The sequence below is a fragment of the Narcine bancroftii genome, chromosome 10 (assembly GCF_036971445.1).
Source record: "Narcine bancroftii isolate sNarBan1 chromosome 10, sNarBan1.hap1, whole genome shotgun sequence".
In the NCBI taxonomy this organism is placed as follows: domain Eukaryota; kingdom Metazoa; phylum Chordata; class Chondrichthyes; order Torpediniformes; family Narcinidae; genus Narcine; species Narcine bancroftii.
In genome coordinates this window covers 9,724,844-9,735,547 of record NC_091478.1, presented here as the reverse complement: position 1 = coordinate 9,735,547, position 10,704 = coordinate 9,724,844, and positions in this window count along the sequence as shown.

The window sequence follows — 10,704 nt, the reverse complement described above, 5'->3', positions numbered from 1 at the left end:
CTATAAACACTGGCATTGAGAATTCATTTACTTTCTTGCATATTGCAAGCAAAATTTATTGATTCTGAACTGGAGTCTGCATATTTGTGCGATATTTGAGCTGAGGAGCAATTAATTGCTGATAATTATTGTACATATTATAGCATGAATATAGTTATCTTACTGTTCTTCCAACTGATGATTTTAGATGTCTTCAGTATAAATATTCACACTCCCAAAAATAAGGAATCAGATTTATATAGCATCTTACCACAGCTTTGTGAAATGTTTCAAAGTACTTAATGCAAATTGCTCTTGAAATAGAATCACTGCTGTTAAGAACACTAAAGCAGCGCCCGATGACATCGAGCAAGGATGGAAGCAATTAAGTAAGTAACTGAATCCTTTTGTGCCCACTTTATTGGCAATGTTCTAACATGACTCCAGCTAGGTTTTTATTGCTTCTGTTCTTGTATCATTGCTGAGAAAAAATGTTAAAGATACCTGGAGAATTGTCTGCATGTCATTCAATAATATTTGAGTATCCTTAAATCAAAGTTAAGATTTATTGTCAGAATACATACATGACATCCCATTCAATCTGGAAGTTCTTTTTCCTATGGGAAAGGCCAAATGATCCCTTATTAGTTGTGCAAAAAAAACCTCACAGTACACATGGAGACAAATGAAGAAATGTAAACAAACTGACTGTGCAATGCAGAGAGGAAAAAAATAAAGTGCAAAAGTAGGAGTCCCTGACTGAGTTTGTTGTTGAGGAGTCTGATGGTGGAGGGGTAGTAGCTGTTTCTGAACCTGGTGGTGCAAACTTTGTGGCACCTCCACCACTTTCACGATGGTACTAGTGAGAACAGAGTGCATGTTGGGTGGTGTGGATCCTTGATTGCTGCTGTTCTCCAACAGCAGCGTTTCATGTAGATGATCTTGATGGTGTGGAGGGTTTTGATTGTGATGTCCTGGCCTGTGTCCACTAACTTTTGCAGGGCCTTACATTCAATGGTATTGGTGTCTCCATACCAGAACATGATGCAGTCAGTCAGCACACTTTCCACCACACATCTATAGAAATTTGCCAAGGTTTTTAATGTTGTACCAAACCTCCACCAACTTCTGAGGAAGTAGAGACGCTGATGTGCTTTCTTCATGATGACATTAGTGTGTTGGGTCCAGGAAAGATCCTCCGAAATAGTCACTCATAAGAACTTAAATTTTCTCACCCTCTCCACCTCTGATCCCCCATTAATTCGAATGATAGTAGCCTTTATGGGCTTAATATCTCAACAGGGATAAGATAGTGAAGTCAAACACAATCTGCTGGAGAACTCAGTGGGCCAGGCAGCATCAGTGGAAGAAAAAAAATGGTTGATGTATTAAGGTAAAACTCTTCATTCTTTTTTTTCTCCCACTTTGCTGCTTGGATCTGATTCCAACACTTGCAGTCTCCTGTGTGTCAGATAAGATAGCACGACTGTATTAATTTTTTATGAAAGAACGTGCTCAAATCCTGGCAAAATAATTTTGGTAAGTCCAGCCAACAATCTCTTACTCAACTGAGCCAAGCATGGCACATTGATCTAAAAATGTCTTGTTAAAAATTTGATATTGCTTTAACTTATTGTGTTTAGAGAAAAATACACCTTTGAATGTTTTTTGCTGTTAAGTCTGTGTCACAGTTGATGGAAATTGCTGGAGGTACACTTCCTGCTGTCAAGAGATTTTCACCTTAATACAACACACTAATAGGTACCAAAAGCATGACTGTCCATAATTGAGCATCACTGCTACAGATATGTCAGCGTGGTAGAGCAACAGCATCATTCTCCTTCTTACAATTCTTCAGACACTGCAAGACATTTAGGTATTTTGTATTTGTTACAAGGTAAGTGGCACATACATTCTGCAAAAAAATGCACACAATTAATAAGGATTAATAACTCAAGGAAATATTTATTTGCAGAAATTCAAACAGGAAAATGAATAGCAAGAATCTGGATATGATGGCATTAGATTATCAGGTTTGAATGGGTGTTGTGATATTAAAAAGCAAATACAGAAAATTTAAATTTACATTTTTTTTTAATTTAGGCATACAGCATGGTTACAGGCCATTTTGGCCCACAAGTCTGTGCCACCCAATTAACATACATCCCCAGTGTATTTTGAAGGGTGGGAGGAAACCCTAGTCTCTGGAAAAAAACTCACGCAGTCATGGGGTGATCGTACAAACTCCTTACGGTCAACAGGGGATTCGAACCCTGGTCCCCGATTGCTTGCGCTGTAAAGGCGTTGTGCTAATCACGACACCAAGTGTGCTGCCCTACATTAACTGTGCCTCCCTAATACAACCGTGTCGCATCAATATAAGGAAGTGTTGTAGGAAAGTTTTGGACGGGAATTGGTTTTACCTGGACAAACTAAATTCAAGATATTAATTTCTGATAAGGGGGGAGAAAGGGTTCATTTCTGAAATGTATGTGTTATTACAGGAAAAGATGGTTAAGGTTGATTTATAGAAAACAAAGGATAAATGGGAGAAGCACATCTATTACACTGTCTCAGGAGAAATTCAAATAGCGCTATGAAATTAATTAAGGTGAAATATAGTCTAGTCAATTATATCTTTCTACATCAGTTGTATTTGACTCCTGAGAAGTTGAAAAAATATGGTTTTAGTTTTTCAGATTTGTGTTTTCGATGTGGAAAACAGACAGGTACTTTCTTGCATTCAGTATGGATTTGTGAAAAAGTTAAACCTTTTTGGGAAAAAATGATCACGTTTTTGGAAGGTTTGTTCAAGATTAAATTGCAACTTGACCCATTGATGTGTTTATTGAGTTATACTAATACATTAACGACTGATTTGCGATTGGATGAATTCCAAATAGCTTTTATATGTCTGGGGTTGGCGATGGCTAGAAAATGTATTGCTGTTACGTGGAAGAATGATGTCGAATTGAATATACAAAGATGGCACAATGAATTAAAATCGTGTATTAATTTAGAGAAGATTACTTACAATTGACAAAATAATTCTATTTTTGTTAAGATGTGGATGTTATATTTGAAACGTATGGGTTTGGATATAAGATAAATGATTTCTCATGGTGTAAAGGGTCGACACACCACACAGCAACTGATAATTATTCGAAATATGTATTTTGCTCTGACATGGGGAGGGATGTAGGGGGTGGGGTGGGAAGTGGGAGGGGATGGGGGAGTAGTAGGGGGTATAGTGTTTTTAAAAAATATTTTGTTTGTATATATTTTACAAAATTTGTAAATAAAATTTTCCCCAAAAAAATATCAGGAAGTGTAAACACTGGATATACTCTGCAGAGCAGGCAGCATTTGTGGAAAGAGAAACTGAGTTTACATGTTTTAATTTGTTTTAGGGTTTTTTTGAATGATAAGATAACTAACCCCCTTAGCTTTTAATTTCATCTCATCAGACACATACATAAAAACACTTTAAAAGTCTTCTAATGAAAAGCATAATTCTTCAGTACCAATAAATTTCAAGATTAAGTTTTTATTTTCATTAATACATCACCTGCAGGAGCAAGAGAAAAAAAACCATGCCAATAAAGCAATAATCCATGATTTTAAAAAATCTTACACATTGGAAGACTACTAACATTTTCTATGGATTTTTTTAAAATATGTATGCTCTTTCATATTAAAGAGAAGTTTCTGCAAGTCCCATTTGGATGTGGTATTTTTTAATCAAAATCAGAACTATGTAATGGTGCTCATTTTCCATACCCCAGGTAAAACTATTCACAGAGCTCAGAAAAATGACCTCAGGCCCATCTTGATCTTGAATGATTAATTAGTTCCAGTTACCTTCTTTATTCTGTTCATACATATTCTTCCTTTTCTCAGAAAATATCTAATTCCTTCTTGAAAGTTGCTTTTACATTTGCTACCAGGATTTGCATTTCAGATCTTCTACATGAACAAAAATTACTGCTCTATCCTAAATATTTCTTTATCATCTTAAATCTGTGTCAAGTGTTTACTGACCTTTGAGTCTTGGGAAAGAGTTCTGTATCTTTACACGAGTACAAAAACCCCCATAAACATATTTGTGAAATCTCTCCTTTCTCAGCTCTCCTCTCAAGACTTTTCTTCCATCTCATTTAATTGCTATTATTCATCTTAGTAGATTCCGGTAAATCTCATCCAGATTGTAAATTATTGGCACAATTTTTCACTGGGATTGTATCCTGGAGATGTATAAATTGTACCTTGCATTTTGTGGCTCTATTTATAAAACCCCTGAGGTTAATTAAATGCAGGTGCTATAATAGCATCCTTCTCAACTTGTCCTGTCATTTTCAAGAAGCTGAATTCAGAAAATGCTGAAAATACTCAGCCAGTAAGGCAGCATCCGTGAATATAAAGGGAGAGCAATGTTCAACAGAACAGTATTTTCTGTTATTTCAGAATTTACATTATTGCAGTTTATAGATTTTCTAGGATAGGAATTCATTGGGCAGTAAATTGTGTTTTGGGTATTCTGTGAATACAAGCCCGCACGCTCTTTCTTTCACAGGGAAAAAAAAAAGTACAATTCATAATTTTCCTGGAGTTTTCTGATATGAATCATAACTACTTTTAGTTTGCAGTTAGCAAGCTATCAGCATGCGGTAATCTTGTCCATGAGCTGGCCTAAGGTCAGACATCATTGAGGTTCTGGATTGGGAGAGAAAATCAGCCAATTGCCAATAGTAAGATGGAGGCCAGCATTTCTTTAAAGTATATTTGACTGAAAAGTGGGTCAACCATTTGTTACTGAGTTTCTTTTGTGCAAGCATCAATTAATTAAATAACAATCTATTGATGCTGATATTTAGATAAAAATAAAAAAAATCTAAGAATCTTAAAAAGCTAGAAGTTAACTAAATCATGTTTTGATTACTGCACTTTTGTTTCATTCCTGCTTAGCTGGATAGAATGAATTGTAATCTCCTTACTTAATACATTCTTCTGGCTATCCATCCCATAGAAAGATGATGGTTCCTTTCAGTTTGAAATAAGGATATCCCACTCCTCAGAAAGGAACAGTTAGTGTGTGAATGGATTTAGGTGAGAAGGAGTTACACAGGTCCAGACCCACCCTCTCGACATCCCCTCCCGGATCCAGCGGCATGGTGAGGTCCAAGACAACTGGGGGAAGTTCTGTTGCAGTGAATGGCCCGACCAAGCTTTGATGCAAGGGATGCCCTTTCCGGGCTTCATGGCACCGGTTTGTTAGATAGTTGATGAGAAGGTTTGTCTGCCCTTTGAGAGGTCTTGTTTTTCATCCTGCAGGGTGTCTAGCTTGGTGGGGGAACTGGTTTAGTCACTGACCACCCAACCATGGTACCAGTAGCTCTGACAAGTGACCTGACCTGATTAATAAAATAAAGTAAATAAATAAAATGATAGTGCATTAAAATTCAACACCAATAATTTAAATTCTACATTGGATAAAAGTGTGCATTGGGTCCTGTTACATGATTATAGACCCAAAGGAGTTCCCTGGAATACATGAACCAATGAACAGGTGGTTAGGATACATTCTGAGTTAGATGTAAAGTTCAAATCACTATTAGAAAGTTGTGGATACTTTGGAGGGGGATACAGAAGAGGTTCACAAGGATAAAGCCTGGAATGAAGTACATTAGACACAAGGATTGGTTGAACAAATTTGAATCAACAAGGGGAAGGAATTAGTAAAAGGTCTTGATAAAAGGTTTTGACCAAAACATTGACATTTCCCTCCACTTCCTCCCCCAAACACACACACACACACACACACACACACACACACACACACACAGAGACATGCATGCACACACACAGACACGAACGTGCGCACACGCACAGTTCTTCCATCAGATTGTTTCCTTAATTCAATGGTTCCCAACCTTTTACTTTCCACTCACATACCACTTTAAGTATTCCCTGTGCCATAAGTGTGCTGTGATTAGTAAGGGATTGGTTAAGGTGTGGGTGGGAAGAAAAAGTTTTAAAACCACTGTTTTAATCATTCCAAATTGACATGTTATGTGCATGGTTTCACAACTCCAAAGGAAATGGGCCAATGACAATTTTCCTCAAGCAAAATATTTCAGTAACAATTGGGTCTAGAGCAGTGATTCTCAACCTTCCCTTCCTACTAACATACCACCTTAAGCAATCCCTTACTAATCACAGAACACTTATGGCATAGGGAATACTTAAAGTGGTATGTGAGTGGGAAGTAAAAGGTTGGGAACCACTGCCTTAATTAGAATGGCAACATGGTTAGGGGAGACACGATAGGCTGAATGGCCTGTTTCCTGTACTGTAAGACATGGTTGATTTGCAAGAATGGTTTAAAAAAAAGTCACATAATTATACTAATGCAATTTTTTACACATAAGGAAAAATATCTTATTCTGTCTACGCTTTCACTTTGAAAAAACTTTAAACTTATTCTGACACACCAGTCTTCTCCCTTGATAAATCTGTAATTATATATTCTTCAAATGTATTTTTTGGAAGTTCTCTCGGAGATGATTCCACTGTCTTCTCAGGTAGTCTGACTAGTGTGAAAGTAATTCTGCTCATTTCCCCTCTAGTTCTTTTCGGTGCTATTTTAAATCCATCATTTCTGGTTGCTGACCTACTTGCCAGAGGAAGCCACTCTTTTTGATGATTTTCATTAAAACTCTTCATAGTTTTGAGAGTCTCTACTTTCTTGGTAACCTAATGAATGTCCAGTCATGTTTAGCACTTAAGAATTGAAGCATAATGATGAAATATTTTTTCTAATTAGATGAGATTCTGTGAGACAAATGGCGCTAGTCATTCACTGGAGTTGCAGAGCCCACTAGCTATGTATGTGCTCCTTCATAGTGCGTTCCTGTCAATTAACTCTCCAAAAAGTATACTGAGCTCTATAAAATTCTATAACTCATGTGAGGATGAAAAGGAGCTGTGTGTCATCTTCATCAATTAATTTTTAGAACTGTTAATGAAAGAGTTACAGGAGGATCAGAGCCAGCACGACCTGGCTGAGAAACAGCTTCTTCCCACGGGCAGTGAGAATGATGAACGACCAAAGGAACTGCTCGCACTGTCCATCTGAGACACTCATATTTCCAATATAAATGAATACTGAAAATATATTGTTTGTCTGTATGTGTTATGTCTGGTTGTATGTCTGCATGTTTTGCACCAAATACCGGAGACAACTGTTTCGTCGGGTTGTACTTGTTCAATCAGTTAACAATAAACTTGACTTGAGTCGATTAGTCAAGCTTTGAAATTAGATCCAAAAGGTGTACAAAAGGTGGTAGATCACAAGAGTTATCACTTCTGGGTGAAATTATGCCCATCAGAAAACTTGCCTTTGACAAATAATCTGAAATATAACTTAGCATGGCTGAAATTTCCCAAGTAAGATTTGTGCATGTTAGAAGGTTGCAGTTACATCTTTCCAATGCCGGCAAAAGTGGAGTGTGTGAAGGTTATCTTGGATCCGTGTTGACTCAAGAACCACTGGCAGTACTGCCCAATGGCCAGAAGTGAAATGGTGATTAAAATATCCACACAGTGGCATCAAAGTTTTGCCCACAGCATTCACCAGCTTCAGTTTTTGTTGGTCGGCATCACGGAAAATGAATCAATCGGGATCGAGGCCTTTTTGTTTGAATCATATTGGAGTTTCTTGCTCCAATTACTGGCAGAATGATCAGCCCACACCTCTCAGCATGGGATTCAAATAGGCCAAACTATTGAGTGGGCCATGGCCATCATGCCTGCTCATTCAAACATGTTTTCCTTAATCTTCACTGCAGTCCTTACTGCCACTGTTGTGGGGCTGCACTGAGGTGAGTTCTTTTACCATTGGCTGACTCCCTAGTAGTAAATTCAGCAATTACAAGAACTTGATGCATCTCCTAATGGGAACCACACAGGTCCTGTTTCAAGCACAGTGAGCAAAATGCCTTGGGACTTTTTTTTAGATTCTTGCTCACTTTCACAATATTTTTGCAGGGCATTAGAATTATATGACACTTAAGCATAAGAAGGAGAACCCCACTTTCTACCCCTCAAAGTCAAATCATAAAACAAAGTGAAAGAGAAGCAATTCATATTCAAGTTTATTATCATTGTGCAATTAATGAAGCAGGTCCTCTCCAGACCATGATACACACGTACAACACACAGTGCATAAAGATCATAGAAATAATCAAAATAAATATTTGGGATGATTGTCACAGTTACAGGATACTATTTCCCAGCCTGGCAGCCCTGATTTTGATACTTCTGTACCACCTTCTCTTTTGGCAATGGGTTGAAGATACTGTGCATTGGATGGAAAGGGCTTTCAGTAAGCCCTTGAGCCCTATTTAAACATTTTTTTTTTTCAATTCAATTTTCGCGCCTCCATCGGTTGTGGTTGACCATCGGTTGTGGAACTGCGCCTCTGGTGGTCACTGAAGCGAAGCTGGAGTAGGCACTCCAGGGCTCAAGCCAGGGCAGAGTTGATTTGGAGATCCATTTGTTGCCCATGCTAATGGCAGGTCCAAAGGAAGAAGTGCCAGCAGCATCGCAGGAGTCGCTGTGCCGGTGCTGGGTACAGCAGTCAACCGCCTTCCAGACTCCCACTTCAGATTCTTACTCAAGGTATACCCCCAGAGCCTTTCCCATGAGCAAATATAGTAACAAGGCAGCGGAGGTTTGAAATCAGAGTTTTCCTTCTTTCAGATGAGTTACCATCTGTGGTTAATCAGACCCATCTGTCTGGAGCAACTAGTTTCAAGCACCATTAGCCCACCGTTGCTTCTTCTCCCATCAGTGAAAACAGGTCTACTGGCATAAGAACCATGCCACACGTGAAGGGCAGGAGTTGGACTTAGTTGTCAGAGGCTGTTTGAGACGCACACCATGAAGAGCATTTGTGTAGCAGTGGGAGCTCACCCCCAAAACCATCCTTTGACTTTACACTCCCAGGAAATATTGTCTATAGTGGAAAGGGAGACCCTTTCCACTATAGACAATATTTTAATGGTCCACTGTATAGACTTCCATCTGATAGTAGCTGCCATACCATACAAAGATGCAACCAGGCAATTGTGTTCCTGTAAAAAGTTGTCAAGTTAAGTGCTTGTAGCCTTGCCCTCCTCAGCCTCCTTCGGCAGTGCAGGTGTTGCTGCACCTTCCTGAACTAACGAGGAGGTGGTGTGACTACAGGATAGGTTGTCCCTTACATGCATGCCAAGGAACTTTGTGCCCTCCACTCTCTCCATGACGGAACTGCTGATGTGTAATCGAGAATGGTCCACCTTCATCTTTCTAAAGTCCACAATCATCTCCTTTGTCTTGTCCACGTTGAGACTCGGGGAGTTATTTTTGCACGATTTTAGGAGCCTTTCAACCTCCTCTCGATCCTGCGACTCATCATTGTAGCTAATGAAGCCAGCTACCACAAAATGTGATGATTCTATTGGAACTGAACCTGCAATGCAGTTGTGAGAAGGTAGAGTGAACAGTAGAAGGCCATGCACACGGCCTGAGGTGTGCCAGTACTCAGTTTGATTAATGATGAATATAGTGAAGGTCAAGAGGGGAAGAGAGAAATCAATGATTTTTTTTCTAGTCTTGAAGTCTAAAATCTCAAGAAAGAAACTCAACATTGTTGAAAGAATTTTTCAGTTCTGGGAAATTGACTGACCATAATTTAACATCATCAAATTAATAATTATTTGCATAGAACTAGATTTGATAATCCCTACATTTTTTTAGTGAGTTTAGTCCATTGCTGTGAGCGTCTTTCAACAAGTTCAAGCCATCCAGTTTGGTGTGTAAGTCAGTGAGTCGCCAGTTTTGGAGAACCATTGCATTCTGGTCGATCATTTCTGGAGACGCAGGTCTGGCAGAAGTTGGTAAGCTTTAAAAAGTAGACATTGTTGAGCTTTATTGTGGAAGACTGTTATGTCAGATAGTCCAATGCAAAGTGCTGCCATGATTTATGGTATAGAGGATTTATCTCTTTTTGGAGTCATTATAAATTGAAAGAATTTGTGTGATTCTAGGACAGCACGACTGGATTTAGAGCTCCTCTTTTGATTCCTTACCAAAAAATCTGAATTTCTTCGACTTCCCACGTCTTTATGTTTCCCCGTCTGGTTTCATCAACGTTTCTGGGAGTTGCTTTCACTCTTTCCCCCAACGTGTCGTCCCACCTAAGGCGTAATTTTATTTTCAAAACTGTTGGTCCTGTGTTAAATCAGACCCGCCCTTGAAGCCCCTGCATTCTGTGCTCCACCTGGTATTTCCTGAGAAACGCTTTTGAGTTTAAAATGCACTGGATTTATCCGGACTTACGAAATCAACTGCACTATCTGAAAGAATGTATCTAATTCTCCTGCAATTTTTCCCCCGTCTTCTTGAAATCATCGCTATTTCCTGATTTTAAATGCAATAGGTGGGATATTTCTGTTTGCCCTGGTCAGAGACGACCTACGGCTGCTGTGCCAACTGGGGGCCATTGGTCCGTCATGTGCAAAGCCTCGCCTGGTTCAATGTCATGCCAGATCCAATGTGGGAGCCACGGCTGGTTCGAGGGGTGCGCTTTCTGAACACCCCTTCGGCTGTCTCGGCGTCTTTCTGGATGTGTTTATGACCTAATCAGTCAACATCAAAGGAAAATGTTGTAGGGGATTCAATAGA